Source organism: Herpailurus yagouaroundi, unplaced genomic scaffold (genome assembly GCF_014898765.1).
Source record: "Herpailurus yagouaroundi ecotype Mexico unplaced genomic scaffold, PumYag 100, whole genome shotgun sequence".
NCBI lineage: Eukaryota > Metazoa > Chordata > Mammalia > Carnivora > Felidae > Herpailurus > Herpailurus yagouaroundi.
In genome coordinates, this window is record NW_024412391.1 from 13,443,940 (window position 1) to 13,470,651 (window position 26,712).

Here is a 26,712-nt window from a genome sequence, read left to right on the forward strand (position 1 = left end):
ACCGCAGTCAGTGAGTGAACTTACACTCTACTCTGATGCAGACCTGGTTCTCAGCATACCTTCTTGACTAGGATACCAGTAGACTCAGGTCTCCTGGGAACAAAAGAACAGGAAGTGATCGTAACTCCCTGAACCACACAGTTCCTGGGTCTGTCATTTGTCCTTGGCCCTGGCACAATGGTCAAAATAAAGGAAATACTCCATCACAAGCTTCCTTGATCTGGGCACCATCTTCTTGCCACAAATACTTCTTGTACAGTTTGAGCTTTCTGTGCACAGAGGATAACACCTCACTTAGCTACCACTTTGCACTTTGAAGAGCCACTTTCCAGCTGACCTTTCTGGGCATATAACTTTGAGAGATAAGGATGAAGCCCCAGGGCCCACAGTAGCATGCTTGGTTCTGGCCCCTCAGTGCAGCCAGGAAGATGGGGGAATTCTTCCTGAGGGCCACTCATCCCACCCACTGAGACCCCTAAGGGGCAAGCCAACAGGCAGGAAACTGAATCTGTAGAGCAGCAGAGACAAACACTCACCCAGTGTATCTGCTGGATTCTGCACCCTTAACCATAGGAAGGGTCATTGAAAAGTTTATGATATTTGTGTTTCCACCACCAGAAGCAAGTGACAAGACTCAGGTGCAACTATTATGCACTTCACAGACCGAGTCCTGACGTATCCAAGCTTACCCAGCTGCTCTTTGGTCAAGAAAGTGGAGCTGAGCCCGTGCTCAGTACACCACATGAGAGTTTACCAAGCGGCAGGTGTGCTAGTGTTCATCTTTCCCCTTGGGGTGGGCCTCCCCTGCTAGAATTTCCTGCAAACCCATCCTCCTGTACCCACCACTACTTGCATTTCCTACACCAGGTCCAGCCTGGACAAACACACATAACCTCTGGAAGATTATCTGAGGACAAAAGCTGTGGCACCACCTCAACAAGGAAATGAATGGCCTTCCAACTAACTCAATGCCTCCATCCACATCAACTACAGCATCTCGCTCCACCATCTGCCCGGACCCCCCAGCCCCACAGACACGCACTTTCTACTACAGATACGTTACCATTACGCTCCTCTCTGATCAATGGTGTTTGCCCTTATCTTTACCCTGGTCAACCTTATCACCCTTCGCTCCAAGCTTCTGACTGGACCGCCATCATCTCAAACTCGAATGGGTTTAAAACCATTCATCTTCTCTTTATTACAAATAGTCCTGCCATTCTCCTAGTTACACAAAGCTTGGTCAGCTTTGATTTATTCCTTTCCCCAATAACCAGCCAATCTTCAAGTCCCTCAAATGTTTTCTCCTTGTGGTCAAAGTCAATGTACTCCCACCTCTCCATATGTCTGTTCATTCACTAACCCTTCCATCATAAACCCTTCCTTATCTATGAGGCTCTCTCCTTTAGCTTTATAAACAGGCTCAAATCCCATCATGTTCAAGCTCTCCGGTGTCCCTCCCCCAGCCCCACTAAACAGAGGACTCCCTCCTACTTCCATAGTGCTTCAGCCCTGCTCCAACACTTAGCACATCCTGTTATCACAATTTATATGACTGACTGCCTACTGGTGAGTGCTCTTGAAAAGCAGAGGTTCCAGCTTTTCCAACTTTAAATCTCCACAGTATAATCAATTTCAATAAATGTTTACTAAGTGAATAAATTCTCCCTATAAATCTTCTCTAATAACTACCCATTTCTATTCTCACTGTCCTTACAGAGGGGTCTTTTGAATCGGCCTTGAGTCTCATCCCCTCCAGTTTATCATGAAAACCACATCCCACATCCTTTCTAAGACAATAATTTCATCATATCAATTCCAGAGTTTAAAAAAAAAAAAACATACATAGCGCACACACACACACAAAAACACAACAGAAATCCTCCAATGGTTTCCCACTCCTGATGTCAGGAGTCGTGGGCAGGCTGATCATCACTAGTAACAGATCTGGGCAGAATTTCGAAGGTGGTTCGTAAGAACTCAGCCGGCAGAGCTGCTCTCTGCTCTGCTCTGCTCTGCTCCGGGCTCTCATCTCAGGAATATCCAATAGTACTGTGTTTGCTCACATGCACACACGTGTACAGACCTACACAAAGGCTCGGAGGTTTTGGTCAGAATTAGCCTCCCTGTACCATTCACAAGCCCGATCCCTTAGAGGACGGGTTAGAGCTTTACAGGGAATGATAAATGTCTCTTTAAGATGTTAGAAACTCTTGCTCCATAAAATATAAACTGAACGTCTTTAGCTGGGATTTCTAGGTGCTCTATGACTCAGCCTCAGCCTACCTGGACAGGGTTCTCACTCATACATGTCTCCCACGTACAGCCTCCTTCCCAACTCATGCAGTACAGTCCCCCCACTGACACACTCCTTGCCCTCTCCCACCTCTACCTGTGCGGGCACTGCTCCCCCAGACCTCACTTGCTTATTCCTCTGCAACACCGCTTCCATCTTGATGCATTTCCCAACAACTCTGTAATTTCTCCTTTCCTTCAACTCCCCTGGTACTTGGAGTCCATATCACTGGTTTGGCACTTAGCACTATAGCTGTTAAAGCTACAACTTTTGAAATAGAAGATTTCAACCAAAATGTCCCAGTAGTACTAAAATACCTCGAGTCAAATCATGAACATTGATGCCCAAATGTAGCGTAAGAAGTTAATTCTAAAGCTAAAAATGCCTGAAAGGGAGAGGGGATTGAATGGGCAGCCAGGGGTAGAGATAAAGGTAGGAAGAATAACAAAGTGAGAGCCTTCATAAAAGTACAGAGTTGATTCTGGTACTTTCCTCTGCATCCCTTAATATATCACTCAGGAACGGTAAGACTCGGTAAAAAGCAGGAAGAGAAATGAGACAGCCCTTGTAGTTTTCAGAAACTACAATTTTTTTTTTTTTAAGTTTAAAAGGTAGTCGATATTACCTATGCAAGACTCTGGCTTGGGAAGAGTTAAAGTGTGGGGGTGCAGGTGGTGGGGGGTGGGAGAGGGTTGCCAGCAAGTGATTATTCAATTGAACCACTAAACTTGTTTTCTAAAAATGCTTTTAAATGAACACATTTAATTAAAAGGAAAAAAATAAATAAAGAGGTTGTAACTCATGAGAAGCATTGTGCTAACTTGAGTTTGGTTTCTTTGAGCTGTCTGAACTGAGTGATAGATGTAAGAGTTACCCACTGAGTTATAGTCACCCTGATTACTTTATTGTTAGAAATCTCTACACACTCCACATTTCAACAGTGAGGCAGATCCAGGGGAAACACAGGAAGGGTCACCTGAGCGAGGAGACTGCTGGTCTCCTACTACATCTTTGCTTCTTTTGTGTTACAGACTTTGTGTCTCTTAATAAATCCTGATTCTTTCACCAGTGCCAGACCAGTGAGACATCTTTTTTGGTCCCAGGTGATCATATGTCAGTAGTTAGACGATAGCTTTCTGTAGCATCATTATTGTCATAAACACACACACACACACACACACACACACACACACACACACACACTCAGAGGCAGTACTGCATTGATTACATGGTGCACATCATTTTGCGTTTTAACATTTCTGAAATTGGCGGGGGGTGTCTTATAAAGGATGATGTATTAGAACTGGTACAATATGAAGGCAGGGAGCAAGACTGAGATTCTCACAATGACCAACTAAAAGGAATATTGCTGATCCAATCCAATCCCCTTCTTTTATAAGTTAAACACACACACACACACACACACACACACACACACACACACGGTCAGAACCCAAAATCAATCCTGGAATCCAAACCTCCTGATACAGTTATTGTTCTGTGTTCTAAAATCTCACCAGAGATACTAGAGAACTGACGTGGTGTTACATGTAAACAATAGGAAATCAAAAAAGTTTTGGGATGAGGAAGACATGAAGAAAGCAATTCAGTATCCCATACACATAAAAGATCAGAGACAGAGTCACTTTTGCTCATTATGACAATTCTGAGTGCCCAACACAGTGCCTTGCACATAACAGGCATTTTACAAATCAATTTACAGATGAATGTCCTGAGATGAAAATCTGGCAGACATCTAAGCGCTTCACCCACCAAATGTATTAGAATTTCTGGGCTTGGGACCCAACATCTTGACTTTTGACAAGCATTCCATGGCGATTCTCCTGGCCATCAGCGTTTGAGAACCCAAATGTATGAGACAATAACGACCTGCAGTGGAGGCAAAGGAAGGTAAGGAACTCCAGAGAAACAAAAATTTAAATCTAAAGCACACAGGGCATTAGAGAGAGAAGAGACAGAACTGGGGCAATGGGGGGAAGAAACAAGGGAAGGTTAGTTATAAAGTAAGAGCCATTTGAATATAAATGTACAAACATTACAGAATCAGCTCAGAGGAGCCCTGGGATGAAGGATTAATTCCATTAGTGTGCAAGAGGCCAGGAGTACCATATGAGACATCATTAGGATAATTAAATAATTAACACACATAGGATTAAAATTCCTCTTGGGGGAAATTATAGCGAACAAGAAACACCTAACGTACTTTCACAAATGACTCTTCAAATACCTACAGACAAAGACAGATCTGAACTAAATATGGAGGAAAGTGAAAAGTATCTTGTTACAGTCAGCTAAAACTTATAAAAGATAATCAGAGGTAGCAAATTAATTCGTGCTCCTCAAAGAAGTCAGACAAGAGAAGACAAGCTTTTAAAATCATCAAGGGGAGGAGGGAAGACTAGGAAAAGTGCCGCTAAAAATGGGGTGGGGGATGGAATGAATGAAGTCTAAACCAGCTCAGAAACTGAACTAATTCCTGCTAATATGTCTTTGACAAGAGAAATGAAGAAGATGTATTTGTATAATTAGAGAGAATGAAGACTTTACAAAAATAGCGACTGACAAAAAGCAGATGGGGAACACTTGACAAAACTGAACTCATCCCAGTGAGCCGGCCTGGATGATGGGAAGCTGAGCCTCTTCAGGGAATTCACTCACATACTTGAGGAGTCATTTACAATCATTATGGAAAGATCACAGAAAAATGGGGAAACAGAAGATTTGAAGGGGAAAGGCTTAGATAGTGAAATATCCTATCAGTCTTAAAATGGTTACAAAGAAAGATTACGGAAGACGTTCATGGTAAAACCAGTGACATTTTCTCCCATGCAGACTGGGAGCTCCATGAGGCCAGAGACATGCATTTTTCTTCACTTTGTGACACCTGCACCAAGTTTGGAGCAATCAGCAAGTGAGCATCCGGTAGCTGAGTGTATATAAAGGCAATGAGCTAGAAAGTGAACAGTACCAAACTTTTCCATTTTTTCTAAGCAGAAAATTGCACCACAGAGGCAGTGATAGCCCATTTTTTCTCTTGTGTATGAAATAATGTAATAAGAACAGGTAAAATACTTGAACATCTGGTAGCCAATTAAATCATAAACCATAATCAGAATAAAACCATAAATACTCAAGAAACATAAATATAGTAAATTTGAGAAACTATAAAAGCAAAAGAAGTACAATATATACCATAAACTGAGCAAATATTCTTAGCACTGTCTTTATAAAGCAATCTTCTTAAGAATTTGGAGAACAGGGGCGCCTGGGTGGCGCAGTCGGTTAAGCGTCCGACTTCAGCCAGGTCACGATCTCGCGGTCCGTGAGTTCGAGCCCCGCGTCAGGCTCTGGGCTGATGGCTCAGAGCCTGGAGCCTGTTTCCGATTCTGTGTCTCCCTCTCTCTCTGCCCCTTCCCCGTTCATGCTCTGTCTCTCTCTGTCCCAAAAATAAATAAACGTTGAAAAAAAAATTTTTTTAAATAAATAAATAAATAAATAAATAAATAAATAAATAAATAAAAAGAATTTGGAGAACATACCAAGCTTAAAGAGGAGCCAAAAGCAAGCAGAAATCCTAAAATCAACCGTTACTATGATCCTTACAATTCAATGAATCATGGAAGTGAGTCCCATATACACACATTCCAGCCCAACCCCCATGCAATGCCAAACACCCAACTACTTTTTTGATTAATTTATCCTCAATTTATAAGCAAGGCAGACAGGCAAATTTATTTAAGGCAGAGGCTTTCAGGAGGTTGACACTAGCTAATGGGAAAAGATCTCAAACAGTTATAAACAGAAGCAAAAAGACAAAACGCTACATTCCCCACAAGCTACATTAAAAGGGGGGAGACACCATCTTTGGGTATATCTTTATGTATAGTGCATTCCATGTGTATATACTAATAACTACACACTGATGAAGCCAAACTGAAAGCCACTGAACTCAGAGGAAAGGTATGTGACAATTACGAAGGCTGTTTATGTCACAAGTCAGTCCCAGTTGTCTGATCCTCTATGGCCTTAGTAAAGGATTAAACTACCAGACTATCCCTTAAGATATGAGTGATATTAGGCTTTTGACCACATGGAGATGAAGAGGAACAGAAAAGGGTATTGGCCCCGACGACTGAGAAAAGGGGTTTCATCACTGATAAGTCTTTATGCCAAATGAAGAACAAAGGAGAAAACCAACCCAAAGGTAATTTTGTGTGAATAACAACAGCTCTGGCCTACAGAGGATAGAGTCAAATTCAAGACCTCATTCAGAGGGCCCAGCTCAGGGTGGCTGGATGGGCAAGCACAGAAATACCAAGCTGAGAGAGTAAGAGGAAGTACAAGGAAGGCCAGACCACTCTAGGTTTGACCCGTGGAATATCCAGTTTGTCTGGATGCCAAAAAAAAAAAAAAAAAAAAAAAAAAAAAAAAATCTTTCAAAAACAATCAAGCTGATATAAGTGTACCAATCTCTTGAAATAATTGGCAAGAATAAATTCTATCTCCTTAGAACAGGGCATAACACAACACATGCAAAAAAAAGTGCTGATCAAAAAAAAAAAATTTCAAACACCCTATACCACCTCTAGGAATAAAAGACTGACAGGAACAAACTAAGAGATTGTTTCTGTACCTTCACTGTTGTGAATAATGCTGCAACCAAAGTGTCCATCAACAAATGAATGGATAATGAAGATGTAGGGTGTGTAGGTGTATATATACACATACATACACCTACACACACAGTGGAATATTATTCAACCAGGAGAAAAAAATTTAGGAGCAAATTAGAAAAAAAAAAGCTAACCAAGTTAGGACTTGACCCCAAGGCAAGGAAAAAAACCCAAGTGCTTCAGTGTCAAAAGAAGCAAGTTTATTTAGTCACTTACTCAGTGAACACAATCTAGGTAGGAGAAGAAGCAATGGCAGAAACTTACCTAATTCAGATACTTTTGGAAATTAACAAATTACTAAATAATGGAGCATTTTTTCCCCAAAACTCGATGTCCATGGCACGTCTGAAACCGGAGTAACAGAAGTACAGGTACAGCTGACTAGGAGAGAACGTTCCACAACACACGTGTTTTAAGTGTCATTTGATTGTTATTGTTAGCACAACTGACACCTAATTTATCTGGTAACCTGAACCGCTCAGAACTTAAAGAACAGGAAAGAAAAGGAGACCTCTCCAGAGCCAAAATTTACTCATGTTACAAAATCCACAGCGAAGAGCTCGAGCACTTGATGCCAGGGAGAGTTCTCCTGACTAGGTATTCTGCACGCAATTCTAGGCACCTTGGCTCCTGCCTTCGGAGCTCATACCAGAGTAGTTGGGCGGCTTGGAGAAGGCAAGAGGAGCTTGTCTGAGACAGACATAATAAACTTCTAGATAGGATAACCTACCACCACACGGCAAGGAGAAAAAGACAGATGGCCTGAAAAACAGACAAGAGAGACAGAAAGAAATGGAAGGCTGGGGCGGGTTCAAAATGCAGGCAACACGGTATGAGCCTCTGGAGGGGATGAGGGGACCTCTGACACACCTTCATACATTCAATAAAGGGTAGCAGTGCAGAGTTGAAAGGAAGCATCAGTGAACCAGGGTCAACATGACGGCCCTTCAAATCATCAGGATAAGTCTCAATGTGGTCGGGATTTTTGTGGCACAAAGATCTGAAAGAGTTCAGAGCACATGTGCCATTTTGGCATATTTTGAGTTAAAGGCACTTGAAAAACAGCAAGTACAAGAAAAACACTCTGACTTTCCTTCTTAAGAGCAGGAGATGAAATTCCTCTATGAAAGATATCCTCTCTAGACCAGAGGGAAAGTGACATTCTTATCGTCAAGGACAAGAATTTGGGAGGGAAAGAACTGTACAAACAGGTCTTGTTAAAATAATTCGCATCTCCTTTAGCCTCCTCACATAGCTCAGTCACTTCCATGGTTGCCTCTCTTTGTTCAACCTAACAGAACAAAGCAAGTAGGGTTCACTATGTCTTTGAGTCTTTCTTGATGAGGGGCCCGTGTCACATAAAAGTGACATTAAATACAGTTGCATGCCTTTCTCCTCTTAAACATCGTTGTCGGTGTTCAAACCCAGCCAGGGACCTGAAGCGGGGGAAGGAAAACTTTTCCACCCCTTCATACCTAATTCGAGAACTATATTTTATAAACTTTTCCACTTAAAAACGTTAGAATACAACCTTTGGTACTTAAAGAAATGAGATTTTGCTTTCTAAAATATAAAAATAGAGCTATATTGAAAATCCGATCCCTAGACAGTGCAAAAGAAACTGAACATTATCAATCTTCCTTTTGGAGAAAATGTGATACAACAGTTAGGAGTTTACTTACAATAAAGCAATCAGTCCCCATCAGAACTGTGGTTGCCATTTAAGAAAAAAAAGCAGCAAGGATAAAGCTTTAATTACAAAAACAAAGAGCCATATGGATTTGGCTATTATGACAGCACAATCCTGAGGTCTGTGAAATACAACTCATTTCAGTCCTGGCACACAAGCCTTAAAAAACGGTTAGACAAGCTCAAAGTATCAGTGTATCAATGGCGCGCTGGGTTTCTGATTTTTTTTCTGCACTGAATTAAAAGTTAATAAATGTCGCAGGCAGTTCCTCTGCATTCCTTAATCAGCAACCCCCAAACTCTAGGAAATAAAAGCAGCCCCTACCATCACTTTACAGTCTGGAGGGATAGCAAAATGACATGGTGGGGGAGCTTTGAAGTTTGTTAATAATAGAAAGAGAAATATACCATGAATGCCAGAGGGGGGAGCTCAGAGCAAAGGGAATGATCAGGTTTACAAGGGCCAGAGAGAAATTCTGAAAACCTTCTGAGGTTTCACACAATATCCTTTTTTCTCTTTTTTCAGGGCTCTCTTTTGAAAGATGGGTTCCAATACCCTTTGAAATAAACAATCTTCCTCCCCCCATTTTTTTCCTAGGTAGAGGGAAAATAAATAAAAGTCCTGCCAAGGGAAACCAGTTTAAACAATGGGCAGGTGTCTGAAACCTCTGCTTTAGGGAAGTCTCCTGCACACAGCCTCCCCTCTCTAATCAGTTTTGTTTGCAAATGAACCTGCACAGAAGGATTGGCATCTAATGATGCTGGAGGCACAGTGAAGGAATTAGCCCAAGATAATCATTATTTTAAAGAGGTGTTTGGCCTCCTCCACATTCCTTTATATGTTTACTTCTACAGACAAAATGGAATTTTAATAGGCTCTTTCCATAATTAAAGAGACTATCTTTGTGTATTCACTGCCCTTTCAGCACGAAGAAAATGCAATGACTTTACCAAAGAAAGGAGCCACTGGCCATTATCCTCTCCCAGAAACAACTTCCAAGTACAGATAGGCTTGCAGAGATAGCGAGGGTCAACCAAGCGCCCTTCCTCTTCCAGATCGAAATTGTTAGCATTCATTTTTAAGTGGGCTTTCAATCCTGAACGATTTTGTCAGTGACCAGAGACACAAAATTGGCTTTAAAATAGGTACAACAAATAAAGTTTTTGATTCTATAGGGAAAGTTAAGGCTCCCAAATCAGTACATACAGAAAATCTTTATAAGGAACCTGCATCTCTTTGTATCTGTTAGCTACTGCCACAAGAATACTGAGTAACAAATTCAACAATGTACAACAATAAGCATTTCCTTCTCCAACAATATATATGCTGGCTATCTGGGATTTGGCAAAAGACCAAATCCAAAAGCACATCTCAAGCCTTTGCTAGTGGCATTATCTGCTAATTCCACTGGTCACAGTAGGTGACATGTCTGAACCCATGATCAATGGAAGGAGGAAGTATACTTCTCTCATAGAGAAAGGCAGGGGGCGGGGGAGGGGGGCTGGGTAGCTTTAGGGAATGACAATTTGCTGAACAATAACCCAATCTATTGCATCCTCAGATGCAGGCTGCTACAGTTTTTTGTTGTTGTTTATGCACACCTGGTATCCTGCTATTAGTGGAATACAAAGGTCTACTCACTACATCATCTTGGTGAAAGAGACCTCGATTTATAAGCTTGTCATTTAGAGGATCATTAGAAAATAAGAATGGGGGTGGGGGAACCTTTGGAATTGAATTATAATGTATTTCTGAGTACAAATGGACACAATTAGGAATTTTATTGTTAGCACCTCGGTAATCTGTTAACTAATAAATTGTCTTCCTTACATCAGCATCAACAATCTTTTATACAATATGAGCTTTACAAAGAAATAGCCTTCTAGGCAGCAAAATTACAAAGAACCGAGATGGTAGAAAAGATCATGCCAAGATGTAAGCGATAGGAGTAGCACTGGCAGAAACTAGAAAAGATTAACAAATCTTACAGTAAATAACATTATAAAATAATTTTAAAAGGCTCTGGTTATCTACACACATTTAAGAGTTAAATGTATGGCAACTACGTAACCAGTTAAATTCTAGTGGGAACACAATGTGGGATGGAGACAGACTGGTGTGTGTGTGTGTGTGTGTGTGTGTGTGTGTGTGTGTGTGTGTGTGCGCGCGCGCGCGCGCGCGCGCACGCGTGCATGTGTTGAATGTATGTATGTATGCATGCACGGACATATAACAAAACTTGATGAAGACAGGACAAAGAACCTCAGGTTCAAACTCCACTAACAACTACCGAATGCCTACTGTGTGTCCCATACGGTATCTCACAAAATACAAAAGCTACATTGTGAGGAATTACTATTATCTGTGTTTTATACATACTTAAAGTTCTGTGATTTAAATAAGATTATTCAACAAGTTAGTCACAGAGCCAGAATTTGAAGATAAATCTTCTAAACAAAAGTGTGTTTTTCCCCTCTACCACCCCATGCTAATCCCTAAAAATGCCTTTATTTTTTACCTTAACCAAAAAGCAGACTCTTTTTATATTTTCCCAACCTCCATGCCAACACTACATGAATGGAATAAACCAGAAACACAATTATTACCTTAACAGCCTTATAATCCTCCCCAGGAGATGTCCCACAGCTATTGACAAACATAAGCAGAGTTGAGGAATCTGTTAAACCTCTTACTCTAATATCAAGTATCAATCAGCTGGTGACAAGTTACAAAAAGAAGAATCTCAATACTTCCAAGTAACATCTTCATACTCTGCTTCCTGGAATGAGTTTTAACTGAAGTAATTGAACTGTTTCCCATAAAGCCTTATAAAATAAAGACTTGGTCAAAAGGGAGTGAAATATATATTCTTTGTGTTCAAAGGCTCTAGATTTCTACCTACAGTCTATAGCTTTCGCACAGTGATTCTCAACTTCATTAAGGGTCCAGTCTATAAACCTATCCTTCATGGTGCACAACTCCACTTAACATGCAAATGTGGCTCCAAGAACACTGTCTCAGATACAGGGTAATCTACACTTACTTACGCTATGCTACATTTAATTTATACATATATTACTCTGGAAGAGCAGAGTGGGGAGGAAAGACGGATAAAATGGATTCCTCTATCCACAAGGGTGATTAGGAAAGAAAAGAATACTAGTAAATAGATAGCAAACCTCCATTAACTTGCCTCACTTTTAGATAATTAGTTGTGAATTTTTTAAAGCAAGTGACTCACAAGGGAGGGTACAAACTTATTGTCTTCCACAATCTAATAATCTTGGCAGCTATGAAAGTTATCTATTTATTGATGGGCAACTGTAATTTATCTTCCCTAGGTAAAATGCAGTTATTTAAATGTTTTTCTCCTTTTATGAATGCTGGCCTCAGCAGTAAACATGTAAATGACTTCACAAGAACAAAAACACTCATTAAATGTCAATAAAGCCCCAAAGTAAAGCTATAAACTGTCAGAAAATGCTATACAAGGTCAGCAATGGACCACCACGCTTGGAAAGAGAACTGAATTCAAAAGGATTGTGATGCTAAGAGCTGGGCAAAGAAATCAGGACCAGGATTCCTGCTACTGCTCTACCATGAAGTTTCTGTGTGACCATTAGAAAGTCACCCAATTTCTTTGGGCATAATTTCTCTCATTAAAATACAGAGGAGTTGGATTATACTCATTTATTCAAAAACAGTTACTGAGCAGCTACTATTTTATAGCACTGATCTAGACGGAGTGGATGCAGCAGTGAACAAAAGAGACACGGACCTTCCATTCCAGTGGGAAGACGGAGCCATTAAAAACCCTCCAGCTCTAAAGTTCTATGACCACTCAAAGCTTCAGGTAGTAACTCATTCCAGTACACATGATGTTCCAAAACGCAGGAAACAAATGGTAAGCTTTTTAACTGTACTCCACTTACATTTCAAATAATATGCCCAGTATGGTGGGAATACAAAATGGTGCAGCCAATTTGGCAAACAGCTTGGCAGTTCCTCAAAAAGTCAAACAGAGTTACCATATGACCTTCAAAATTCCATTCCTAGGTCTATTCAAACTGTAAATATATCTTCGCACAAAAACTTGTACGTGAATGTTCACAGCAGCATTATTCATAACAGCCAAAAGTAGAAACGATCCAGATATCCACCAGCTTATGAATGGATAAATCAAATGTCCACACAATGCAATATTAGATAATAAAAGGGAACGGTATACTGATACATGTTAGAAAATGGATGAACCTTAAAAACAATGTGCTAAGTACAAGATGCTAGTTGCAAACGGCTATCTACTGCATACTCCATTTATATGAAATGTTCAAAATACATAAAGCCACAGAGAGAAAGTAGACTGATGGCTGCCAAAACGCTGAGGAGGAGGAAGAATGGCAGTGAGCTGCTCGGGATGACTCCCTGCCAATGACCAGGTTCCTTTCTGGGGTGATGACCATGTTCTGAAACTAGATAATGATGAAGAAGGCGCAACCTTGTGAACATACCAAAAACTGTTGAACTGTGTGCTTCAGAATGATTAATTTTATGGTATGTGGATTATATCTCAATTTTTAAATCTTGAAAAATAAAACAATTATGAAAAAATATTGGCCCCAATATGTAATAGCATCACTTCCCTTTAGCAAATCTTAGAAAATGGTACATTGGAATACAACGTAGAGGATTTGCTAGTGAAATATTTACAATACTCAGATTAAGATTTCAAAGTAAATTTTACACTTGGTTCATTATTTTAGGTCCAGGGCAAACACTGTTAAAGTCAATTAAAAGATATGAAAAGCCATGTTTCTATCAATTCTTTCTCTAATATTCTATTCTAAGATTTCATTGTTCTAGTATGCTTGCACCTACTAAATCAATATACTCCCTATTTCTCCTTCCTCATTGTTCTTCTAACCCATGTTATTAATTACCTCAATCCCCATTCTCAAATCATATCTCTCTTGGTTAATACTTTCCCTGCCTCTCCAGGCTTTCTAAGGCATCAATATTTCTACCATCCCCCTTTAATTGGCTTTTGACTCACAACAAATTAGTATTCTTAGATACATACATCTGCATAACGTTCATAAGGCATCTTTTGATTAGTGCAAAAGAACAAGAGATAAAACACAAAAATGAAAAAGTGATGATACTCACTGCAAGCAATTTTACCAAAATTAACTTTAAGTCCTGATATAACCCAAATCAGAACTAAACATACACAGTAAGCACCAATAAATGCGGGTGGAATAAGCAAAGAGGAGTAACAGGAAAATACACTGATGTAGAAATTGGCTGAAGAAACCTCAAAATCGGTAAATAAGTCTTCGAGCCACAATTATTGAATCAGTTTCCTAATTTATAAATTCTACAGCAGCAAATTCTGAACATTAAGTTTATGCATACTTAGCCAAACGTAAAGAAGCTCCAGGGATTTTTACACGAATTATAGGAGGGCCTGCATTATATAATAAAATATTAGCATAGAGTGATGGCCACTTGTTCTGAGATTGCATCTTCCTGATCACTCTCTAGCATGTGCTCCAGTTCCTGGCACTGGAATGGCATTCCTGGCTGCTGGAATGACAAATGGCATTGAGGTGTCCATGAAGAACAAAGTCAAGGGGAAAGAAATGTTAGCAATCTTCTGTGAAGCCCAAGAAGGAAAGAACTCCCTACAGCTCCATTTGGTTGGGCCTGACCAGAAACTAACCTGGGGTTGAGAAATTCACATTCTACTACACAAGACTGCAGACAGGGTAGCTACTCCTCACATCAGACCAAGTGAATAAAATTGGAAATTTTTAAATCAGGACATTCTCTATGCTGAGGTTTAATAATCCGTAGACATACAGATCACTGTCAAGTGTGATCCAGCAATTCTGAGAGCTGAATTTTAAGCTTCCATTAGGCTGCAGCACTTTTAGCATGATCCTATCAGTCATAAGTTGAGAAGTTAAATACCCTATTTCTCAAACTCTTGAAAGCACCACAGACTGAAAGCAAATAATTTGCAAACACAAGGTAGTTATGTCTCTCATCCTTTTCTATAATAAAAAAATTGATTCTATCCTCAAAATCTACCAATTGATTTTTCTCCTCCCTTTAATCAGGATTATTAATATTATCAGCAGAATTTCTCTATGTGGGAACCTCAATCTGAAAGGAGGAATAGCAGCACAGGGGATCCCCAAGGGGTGTGTGTGTGTGTGTGTGTGTGTGTGTGTGTGTGTGTGTGTGTACTGCCCTCACTCCTCACTCTCACTGTCCAGAAACACAGTAAGAAAATTTTTGGCCACCCCAGCCTTCTGAATTTTAATCTGCACCATGGTAATGCATGGAAAGGATAGGAAAGAGAGTCCCCAAAGGCAAGATGTTAATTTACAGAGTTCAGTGGTTCAACCTTCCTAGGCCACCCCCATGCTTTCCAGCACCCCAATGCACATGTAACCACTAGATGGCAAAATCAGGTTGAGAGTAACAGGTACAAACTAATCCAAGATACAAAATGCTCTGTTTTCCTTTCAGACTTGATGTTAAAATTCCTCCTCTACCAAAAATTAAAGCAAAAGTCTACTTCCATTCTCCTTCCTGTTCTGTGAACATATGATTAATCACAGTGTTTGGCATGCCGTAAGATAATAGTTTCTAAATTATATCAAGATGCCAGGGTTGTTGATGAAAATGCACAGAGGTGAGTGAAATGCCTGAGATTTAGCATATAGAGAGCAAGTAAAACAGTAACCTTGGGGAGGTAAGTATCACCCTATCGAGGGACACATTCAGTGGATAAGCTCAGCCTGGAAAGTTGGACAGAAAACCAATCCCTCCTTACCCCAACCAAAATGCTGCCTAGCTTATGAGGCATCTGATACGCAATACAAGTTAATGACCCACAAGAACTGATCATCTTGAAAGAATAAAAGAACTCACCCAATCACCTCTCAAGTACCTAAGGAGCATACACCTCCAGGAGCGTGAAGAGTGACAGCAGAACGCACAGGTTTCTTGACAGTGTGTGAAGTCCTATGTAGACTTCAGAGCCATCTTTTCAAAATGAACCCAATCACTCATTAGCACAAAAGGCAGCGATCCACACCATGGGTCGCACTGTCAATATAAACTGCTCAATTCCCTGTGCTGCCTTAAGAGAGGAAATGTCTGAAGTTCACCAAGAAGCTGACATCAAAAGATGTTCATGAAAACGATCAACAAAAGGTCAATCTGGATTGCACCACACGAGTGATAATATTCAATAATCAGAACTTCTGTTACGGAAGCATGTTGATGATGACATTCGTTTAAGGCAAAAAGGCCCCGCATACAAGTAACAATTCTTTCTTCACCATGTTTACATAAATACCATCTTTAGAACTGCCCTTGGCAAGGCAATGATGGCAAGACAAAGCAACAGTTTTCACAATTTCAAGAAAGTATTTCTGAAACAAAGGCAAAGGAACCAAGTATTTACCATTTTCCGCAGGAAAATTAGCAGAAAATTGAGTCATGTAAATAAACTTGCCATAAACATCCAACAGATACTATTATTATCCCACACTTCGCGAGCAACAGTTATTTGCATGTAATTAATTTGCTTATTTCTGGCGCCTCAGACAATATAATATGTTTATCAGCTTGATTTCTAAACAATAAGTGTTTAACTCTTCCTTTTATATTTATAAGAAAATATTTATCTTGCTCTTTCCTTGACAGATTCTGAGCCATCTGCAGATATAATACACAGAGCTGTTTCTGTGGTGACAGCAGACATAACCCCAACTGGGGCATGATGTCATCAACTTTAGGGTGAACAGAGAATTAGCCAAGGCTGAATTCAGTAACACCTCTACCATCCAGGTAAGCACGTTGATCAGTGATACAATCTGTGCCGAAAGCATCCTTGCCAGAGACAGAGAAAACATCTCAGGGGTAGGATGGAGGCAATCAGCACCAAACCCAACTTCTAAATCCTGTGCTCCCTTCAAAGGGCAACTCCCTGCCACCTTCCCCCCACACCCCCTGCAGCTTTTGTGGCTGTGGCTGACTGTCTCAGGGCCTCGCCCTACAGACCTGTAACTGTGATCCATGGGGCACATCCCCTCCCCCAGAGAGCACTCTCTCCTGAGCTCTGGCCCTGAGAAAAGAGTCTGCTTGCTGGCACCACTGACTTAGTTTGTGGCTGGGAGAATGGCCCTAACCTTGTCTATGTGCTGGCCAACCTAGTCGGGGCTTTGTCCACAGAAGATTGTGGTACTCATTCGCCAAGTCATGGGTTAAAGATTATTAAAGCCCCACGTACTGATCTCTCTCTCTTATTCTTCTTTCCTTGTTTTGTTTGTCTCTGATAGAATGTAAGAAATTAGACTTAACTGATCATATTTTTATGGATTTACCAACCATATTTGTAGTGCTATATCTCACAGCAAGTATACGATATTCTAAGAGACTAAAAATGTTGTGCGTAAGTATTTCCGGCATATCTTTGTATGAGTAATACTTGTAGAGTACAGGGTTATGTGAATAAATAACAAATATGCACTCATTTAATCAACAATTTGTGAGGGCTCACCATGTCCAAGAACAGTGCCAGGTACAGGACACATATTGACAATGAGATAATTACAGGGAAGAGGGAAAAACCTGACAAATGTGTAACATGCACACACAGACACACAATTCCCAAATGAGCGAAGCGATATGACATAAGATAAAGAGCACTATGAGGGAACTACACGTGCCTTAAAGAAGGCAAGAAAAAAAGGCGGGATAGAATATCTTAAGCCAGGATTAATGTTACCTGTGGTTTCACTCCTTTGTTTTATAAAGTCTCCAGAACAATTCTAGAATTAATCTCTAGAAGGAGTCTCACTTCAAAGAAAATCACTGAGCTCATCCTTGGGTTACTCCATTAATTCTATTACTTACCCTAATGATATTTTCAAAATTAAGACTCATTACAGTAATTCCTTTCTTCTCTAAAAAATATAAGCATTTCCCACAATTTCTTTAGTAAGATAAAGCTTCACATCCTTCTCTAAAATTCTAACTACAGATTTTTTTTCTATTATTGAAAAGAATGAGATTCCTGGATTTTTTAATTGCTCCACAAATCCCCAAGGGATTTTCCACCGATGCCCATTTCAATCAGCTCTAAGTTGAATGTCATTCCGAACTGGGTCATTTTGAAAAGCTGCCACGAGCCAGTAAAACATATAACCTATATAACCTCCACGTTAGGAAAGTGTGGTTCTAAAATCAGTCCTATGCAGTTTGACCACAATTTCACTGGCCTCCGTCTAATTTCAGCACCCGTTATGTAACGCAAGCTATACAGAACACAGAAATCTCCGAGTAGGTCCTCTTTTTTATTACGCAATGCAAGCTATATAAATACCCTTTTCGTTACATAACATGAGCTATAGGGAACACAGAACTCTTGTACGGACTACCCTTTTTAGTATACAATGCAAACTGTGTAAGCACCCTTTTTGTACGCAGTGCTAGCTTATAGGAAACACAGAACTCTAAGAGCAAGCTTAAACACAGAAATGTTCAAATCATCCTCAGGTAAGGGAGACCTAAGTCATCTCAGGAGAGCAAATAACTTCACTGAGTAAGTTTAAAAAAAAAATAAATTTCAGACCAGAACTTCTGTTTGGTCTTGTTTCCAGTTTTAGCTTCATCACTGTAACTTCCTCCACTTACTTTAATCAAGAAAGGCGTACGTGGCCATCCTGCGGGGCCTGCTTGCAGTGCTCAGAGGAACAGACAAAAATGATAGATCCAGAAGCATCAGTCAGGACCCTAGCACCAAGTCAGGGACAAAATGGTTTAGTGGAAAAAAAAAAAGAAAAAAAAAAAAAAAAAAAAAAAAAAAGGAAGGAAGGAAGGAAGGAAGGAAGGAAGAGAGAGAGAGAGAGAGAGAGAGAAAGAAAGAAAGAAAGAAAGAAAGAAAGAAAGAAAGAAAGAAAGAAAGAAAGAAAGAAAGAAAGAAAGGTTTAAATGGCTTTAAGTAATGTTATCAAGCAGAAGATCAAGATTGCCTCACAGGAGCTGCACATAGGACTTATTTCTTTTTTCTGCCCAATATTATAGGTGGTCAATTAGATGTCCATCTGCCTCAAGAAATTAAAAATTGCTTGAGGGCAAGGATCATATTTCTTGGTCTCACATTTCTAAAACGCCCTGGAAAAAAAAAATACTCAATAAAGAATATAATTGGCCTTTACAAACAAATTATGTAGGGAAGAAAAAGAGGTGAGTAGTTAGGAGATAAAAAAGAAATTTTAAGTACCATTCTCATTGGCCTTCACACCAGCTCTCTAGTTGAAAGTAACAGAAAACTCGAAATAGCTTAAATAAAAAAGGGAATTTATATATGAATTTAGAGGGCTATTATGCAACTCAAAGGCAAAAGTGTAGCCAGAACCAAGAAAAGCAGGCGGGAAATGGGAAGCAGACAAGATCCCTCTCTCTCCATTATTCTGCAGATCTAATTTCCCTCTAGGCTCTGCGACAAACTTTCTCTACTGCTCCATGTAACAGAAGGCAGTTGCACTAAAGCCTCCTTGGTTTCTAATCTCCTCACATTAGATAAGCCAGGCCAGAACTGTCATCTTTTGGTCCCAAATTCAAATTGCAAGAGGAAAATCTGTGTGGCCCTGTTTGGCTCAGGCACCCATCCCCGCTCAGACAGACTGCGGTCAGATGGGCATGACCAAGGCACAATCATGACTTTTAGGGGCCTGTTTCTACGGGAAGAGGGTAGCACTGGGAATCAGGCATGTACAACTGAACAAGTCCACTGCAACGTTACATAAGGCTTTACAGCTTGCCAACAACGGTCATATTCTTTAATTCATTCAATTCACACCATAACCCTCCAAGAAGGAATGCTAGAACTCACAAGAAAACAGAGGCAGAGGATAGTTCAAGGACTTCCCCAGGGTTTCTCAACTATTAGGGCAGAGGAAAAAAACCCATATCCGATACTTCCCACCAACAAAATGAACAGTGAAGGTGAAAAGAGCAACGTTTTTTCAAAAAGCCAAAGTTAGGAACTTACAAACTCTGAAAGAAACGTCGGGCAACATCACACAAGGGAAAAACACTGTACTTAATTGGAGGGGGTGGGGGAGGGGGGGTGGTTAGTAGGGGCGATAGGAGATACAACAAATTCCCTGGTGTGCGGAAGTCTTTACACAGATTATTTTCAAGTCATAAAACGGTTTACCTAAACCAAGCCCCAAGAATCTTCTTCTCCCTCCATGAAACTCTTTTGGCATCTACCACCTTTTAACACTGCTTCTTAGCATGCAATCACCTAGGGACTGTAGTTAAAATGCAGATAATGATTTAGTAGGTGCCACAGACAGACTTTAAGATGGCCATCACGATCCCCACTTCCTGGTGTCCGCACTTCTGTGTAATTCCCTCCCCGTGGGCCTGGAGAGGGACTTGTGACTTGCAGCATACAGCAAAGATGACATGATGTCATATCATGTTATGTAAGACGTTGTCTTGCTAGTAAACTCTCTCTCTCTCTCTCTCTCCCCACTACCCTCACCACTAGTCAGTCTCCATAGTTAGCTGGCTTTGAAGAAGCAAGCTCCCAGGAATCAAGGAGCAGCAAGGAAATGAATTCAGACACCAATCGAGGAAGCCTGGAAGCAAATTCTTTCCCAGTCGAACCTAGGAGGCTCACCTAGACTGCAGCCTGGTGACAGACCCCGATGAAGAGGAACCAGCTAAGCTGCCCAGACTCCTAACCCACAGAAGCTGTGAAGTCATAAACGTGTGTGCCGTTTTATGTCAGTACGTTTTTGGTAATATACAAGGCAACCACAAAAACTAATAGAGCAGGTCTAGCTGGGGGACTGAGAGAAACCCACTTGGAACAGCACTACGAGGCATGTGACACCAACGTTTGCTGCCTGCCCGTTTGGGCTCAGCTTTCAAGTTGCTCTGGTCCCCATCAGACTACAATCTCCTTATAACACAAAGCATTATATTCCACGGCTCCCAGGACAGTCCTCAATAAATACCTGAGTGTTGGCTGTCTTCGTGTCATTGTTACCTTCCTCGTCTCACTTCCACCAGATTTCGGTTTATCCCTTTAATTCAGCTTCACATCAAAACATCACACACAGGTGGTAAATTTCTTTACTGTTGGTTCTCAAAAATTACTTCTTCATTCTTTCAAGGATGAGTGCTAACTTGGAGGGTTGGAGAATTTCAAACTTGCATCTGTAAAGAAGCCCTTACTCTGTTCGCTGCCCTGAGCTTCCTTTCCTTCTCTTCCTTGATATTTTCCTGGTCCTACTAACCATACGTCAGCTCATCTGCCCCTGTACCGTTCCGTTATTCCATAATCACCAACAGTCTCACGAGATGATTCATCTGATGTCCCTCAGATTGAAACCACCTTGTTATTTTCTTGAAATCACTTTTCTGCTCTACCCTCTTCAACTCCACCCAGATACCTGCTACTTGAAATAACACTGATATTCAGAGGAGTCCGCTGTATAACTCCCTCGGATTCACTCATACCAGAAAGATCACACTGAACCATTTAATCACTTCTAAATACGGCCAAGGATGACCTTTTCCTAACGTTGAAAATATCAGTTGTCCTTACAATATTTCCCCATAAATGTCCGTTTCTTTTCATTTTTAATTTAAATTCTATAAGGTTATCATGTCTGAGGGCTTTATCTAATCCTATGCCCCACATAAGAGTTGCTATAAAACAGCTGGCCAATCAATTACAACGGTCTCAGCCCAGAGTAATTCACCGGCACTACTGTCCTCAATTCATCTTATACCTGACAATATTCATGATAATCTGAAAAGTAGTTACAGGTAATGGTATACATAATGATTCCAAACAGGCCTTAAAAATACACAGAATCCAGGGAGTGATAGCCACAGCAGGACCTCAGGAGATGGGTCAGGCATATGCAGGAAAGTTTTTACCAGAGATTTTGTCATGGTCCCTTGAAGATTGTGGCCCTTTCCCTCACCCCAAGAGAATCCATGTACTGACCCATTTTTTTTCCTCACCGGTACATCCCCAACCTACGTACATGTCAGACATCCTTCGATGTAATTTCGAACACATGGCTTTCCGTGAATGCTGTGACTTTAATTCCACAGTGTCTTAGCAGTGCGATATGAAAGCTAAACCGACTGATTACTCAATCTTCTCTAGGAACCAACACACAACCTTAGCAAGCCAAAGGGCTAACTGGCCAACCTTAGGATCCAAGCTATTTTTCCATTCCTTTCACATGCAGATGAAGCAAGAGATCCTACAGTAATCAATGTGAAATTTCTGGGCACTGAGGTACCATATCAAACAAACAAACAAAAAAAAGTGTTGAGGTTGGGACCCTACAAGATCACAGCCTACAGCTTATATATGCTAAGCACTGAGCCTGGAAAGAAACCAATACATGAATTCTATACTAATTAGTTGTTCTTTATCCTGGACTTTATATGTTTGGTGACATTTTCTTCACAAGGTGGGTGAAACTGATAAAACTACTATGTTCTCTCTATTACTAAGAGGAGATAAAGCGAGGAGAAAAGTTAGGAGACAATTATTTAGAAGCTGTTTTCCAGTAAAAACAGAAAAAAAAAAAAAAACATTTAGCTATTAACAGTATGGCCTTGGGGCGCCTGGGTGGCGCAGTCGGTTAAGCCTCCGACTTCAGCCAGGTCACGATCTCGCGGTCCGTGAGTTCGAGCCCCGCGTCGGGCTCTGGGCTGATGAAAAAATCATGACTTGAGAAGGTCGTGGCATGCTGGAAAAGCTGAGAATAATAGTCTTAAACTAGGAATAAATAAGGAAATACATATAACAGAGCAAATTTAAAATCCTACAGTAGGATTTAAAAAGGGGAGACCCATACAAATGTAGATATTTTTTCTAGTAAACTCAATTTGAATGCAAAGTGTTGCCCTCTATCAAAATAATCTAAAGTGCCCCGCGTCGGGCTCTGGGCTGATGGCTCAGAGCCTGGAGCCTGTTTCCGGTTCTGTGTCTCCCTCTCTCCCTGCCCCTTCCCCGTTCATGCTCTGTCTCTCTCTGTCCCAAAAAAATAAATAAACGTTGAAAAAAAAAAAAATTAAAAAAAAAAAAAAAACAGTATGGCCTTAACTCAAAATCAAACATTCATCTATTAACTGATGCCAGTAAAAAGAAACCATGCAAAAACCGTCAGTATATAAAAAATGTTCATGTTTTACATGCACAATCAAATTTTAAAATCCAGAGTTTTTATTTCAAATCAGTTAATTCTAGTTATTCACTCTACAATGACATTTTAGACGAAGGTAAAAGCACATGGCGCCCAAAGGCAATGCTGAGACGGAGTGGTGGAGAATTCCTGCAAACAACGGCAGATGAGGACGGATGAGATCACGTTGTTAATGTCAACTGTGAAGAGGCAGCAAAAAGGAGGTAACTATGGCCTGGGTATTCCCACTTGCCTTCGATCTCTGGCTCTTTTCTGTCTATAAATGATGTCCCAATCTAGTGTGGACTCACAGTCATTACATTTTTTTTCGGCTCTCAACTAGAAACTACATTTTCTTACCCCATCAACCTTGCGATCATAAAACCTTTTAACACCCTAAGTGTTAAAAAAGGTTTTTAGTTGACATGCAGTCAGACCTTCCATTTTCACATCCTAGCCCCTCTTGGAATCCTTCCCCTGACAGATGACTCCCTAGCTCTTGGAATACTGTATTCTAATATTGGATAGCTCTATTATTTGTAAGTTCTCTTACCGAGCAGAAATCTGTCTTACCTCCAGTTACTTAGCCTGAGCCCTGTCCTCTCATAAAACAGAATTAAAAGAATTACTTATCCATCTGGGAACTGTTCAAACATTTAAAAGGAAACTACCATACCTCCACCAAATCTTTCCCTTGCAGCCCTGTGGATCCCTTCGTTTATATTGCATATTCCAGGTGCTTTTCGTCAATCCCAGCTTCCAAAGCATAAAAATCACATATTCACATAGACCTCATCATTCACACTATCTAAATTCAAGTGAACTCTCAATGTTGCCAGACAATGCAGTCAGTCATCCGCTTTTATTTCTTTGCTCTGAGGAAGATACTGTAAATGTTCTTCATTCTCTGTGATAACCTTACATTGCCACCTCCAACTCCACAGGCCCTCACTTCACTACACACAGAGCCATGATCACAAGTCCCATCATCCTTCTCTGCTCCAACACTGGCTTATCCTGCCTCCCTCCATCCCGCCTTTAAAAAGTCTAATCCTGCCATCCTTTCTGTGTCTTCTGGAATTGTTTCCTCAATTGTATCCTCTCAAATAACTGGGAAGGAAGGAGCTATGAGGGAATACTAATGTTTATCGACCCTGAGTCATGTACTGTGCACACACTTTGTACACACTGTTACCGTTCGGTCGTTCCAACTTTTGGATGGCTTTCCCATAAGGTCTCTCTGTGCTGAATAAAGTTGTTCCTTTTAAAATTAAGATATATCATTTATGCATCTACTATATGCAAAGTACTGTAGCTGGCAGTGGTACAAAGATGAATAAATCACCCATTATTCCTTCACTCAAAGGATCTTAAGAGCTAGAAAGAGAAGAAGCCATATATGCAAATACTATCATGCTTTTAACAAGGGAGGAAGGAGAGAAGATATGAATAAGGAAGTAGTCACTCTCGTGTTTCTAAATCAGAACACTGTTGCTGGGGTGCCACTTAGAAATTCCAACCGGCTCACATGGATGATGGTCAAGTACTGCACCAAGTCTGATATGTAACGTACTTTGATCCACCTCTCCTTTTGAGCTACTGCCCTATTTCTCTCCTTCAATTCACCGACCTTTTGAATGTGTTTTACTCTGATTTTCTCACACACCATATCCTGCTTACCTCCTACAATGTAAATCTGAGCCTTATTTCTAAAACTCAAAACTCTGTCCTTGGAGGGTGTTAATGAGCTGATCACCAAATTAAAAGTTTTGTGTTTAAGTTTATTAATTTTGAGAGAGACAGAGAGAGAGAGAGAATGGGAGGGGCGGGGGGGGGGGGGGAGAGCATCTTAAGCAGGCCCCACACCCAGCACAGAGCCCGATGGGAGGCTCGATCTCAGTGAGAACATGACCTGAACCAAGATCAAGAGTCAGACACTCCACCAAATGAGCCACCCAGGCGGCCCAATTTTTTTTACTTAGCGAGACCACACTCTCTCCTTCTCTGCAGCACATGACAATGCTGACAACCGTAACTTGTATTTGTACTAACAAACAATTCTTCAACTTACGCCTTTTCACCAAACTTTATTTCCCATTTCTCATACCTCGCCAAACTGGAAGCACGCACTAAAGTATTTCTGAGATTTATTTATTTTTTATTCTTCCACAGAAAAAATTTTCTACTCTCACCACATCATCATTTCTGGGGAGCTGTCTTTCTCCCCCACTCTCTCTCCATATATATATATATATATATATATATATATATATATATGAATATGGATTTTTTTACATACATACACACACAACTAGACAATAATGTAACAGAGAACTATGTATCTGTCATCATGATTTAATAAATGCTAATATTCTGCCTTACTTGCCTCACGACTTCATTGTTCTAAGAAGCAAAATGATACAAATATAGCTAAAGACCCACTCTCCCATCTCTTCCCATTTTGATACATTTGATTATACATATATGAGAAACAGTACATACTAATGTTCGTAGATCCATACACAAACATATGAAAAAATTATCAACATCATTAGCCATCAGGGAAACTCAAATAAAAACCACAATAAGATACTGCCTCACACCCACTACAATGTTAAAATAAAACAGATGGCCATTAACAAGTGCCAGCAAGGACAGAGAGGACAAACACCATCATAGGCTGCTGGTGAGAATGTAAAAGGATACAGCCACTTGGGAAGATAGTCTGGTGGTTCTAACACAGTTACCATATAACCCAGCGATTCCACTCCAATGCATACACCCAAGAAAAACGAACACACACGTCCACACAAAAACTTGTACACAAATGTTCTAGCAGCGTTATTCATTTTAGCCAGAAAGCGGAAACAACCCAAAGGTCCACCAGCTGATGAATGGGTAAACAAACGTGGTGTATCCACATAATGGAATACTGCCCGGCAATAAAATATGAAGGACTGTTAGAGGCTACATCATGTATCAACACTGAAAATACGATCTATCTGAAAGAAACCAGTCACAAAGGAGCACATAGGGTGTAATTTCTTTTACACAAAATGTCCAGAATAGCCAAATATAGGGAGACACAAAGTAGATCAGTGGTTGCCTAGGACTGGAGAGGACAGAAGACTCGGGAAGGGGGTAGGGCAGCTAAGGGTTTCTTTTAGGGATAATGTAAAGGTTCTAAAATTGACAGACACACAACACTGAATATCCTGCAATCCACTGAACTGTATACTTCAAACAGGTGAATTGTGTGATATGGGAATTATATCTCAATAAAGCTGGCTTTTCTATACATACAAAACATGGTATACATACATAGCATTACATTACATATGTATTACATACTCTTTTACAGTTTAATTCAGTACTATATTCCTGAGATTCATCCATGTGGATAAAACCAGTTTATTTTAACGGCTCCAGTGCATGGGGGGAAATCACACTGCATTTATTAGGACCCGTACTTTTTTGTCTATCAGAAGTGGTGCTAGCAAGAACTTCCTTGTACATATTCCTGTAAGTGTGTGACTGTTTTCTAGGCTAACACCTAAAAGCAGAACGGCTGAGTTGCAGAATATGTGCATCTTCAACTGTACCAGATATTTCCACATTGCTTGCTAAATATATTAGAGAATGTGCTCCCATCAGTTATATGCTAGAGTTCCTGTTCCTTCTCATCCATGCCAACACTTGGTGTTAGCAAACCGATTAGATTGCGCCAATCAATAGGTGTAAAACAGAATCTCACCAGGGTTTTACTTTTCATTTCCCTGATTA

General features: G+C 40.4%; 1 protein-coding gene and 1 long non-coding RNA gene across 3 annotated transcripts in view; one reads left to right on the forward strand and one right to left on the reverse strand.

Annotated features, from left to right (window-relative positions):
- Positions 1-26,712, reverse strand: part of EXOC4 (exocyst complex component 4) — a 762,629-nt gene that overhangs the window by 592,937 nt on the left and 142,980 nt on the right. The gene's annotated exons all lie outside the window — the stretch shown is intronic.
- On the forward strand, positions 2,500-20,745 carry LOC121028312 (uncharacterized). Its single transcript, XR_005789173.1, has 3 exons — positions 2,500-4,207; positions 16,403-16,546; positions 20,262-20,745. It is a non-coding gene; the product is annotated as an uncharacterized LOC121028312 (long non-coding RNA).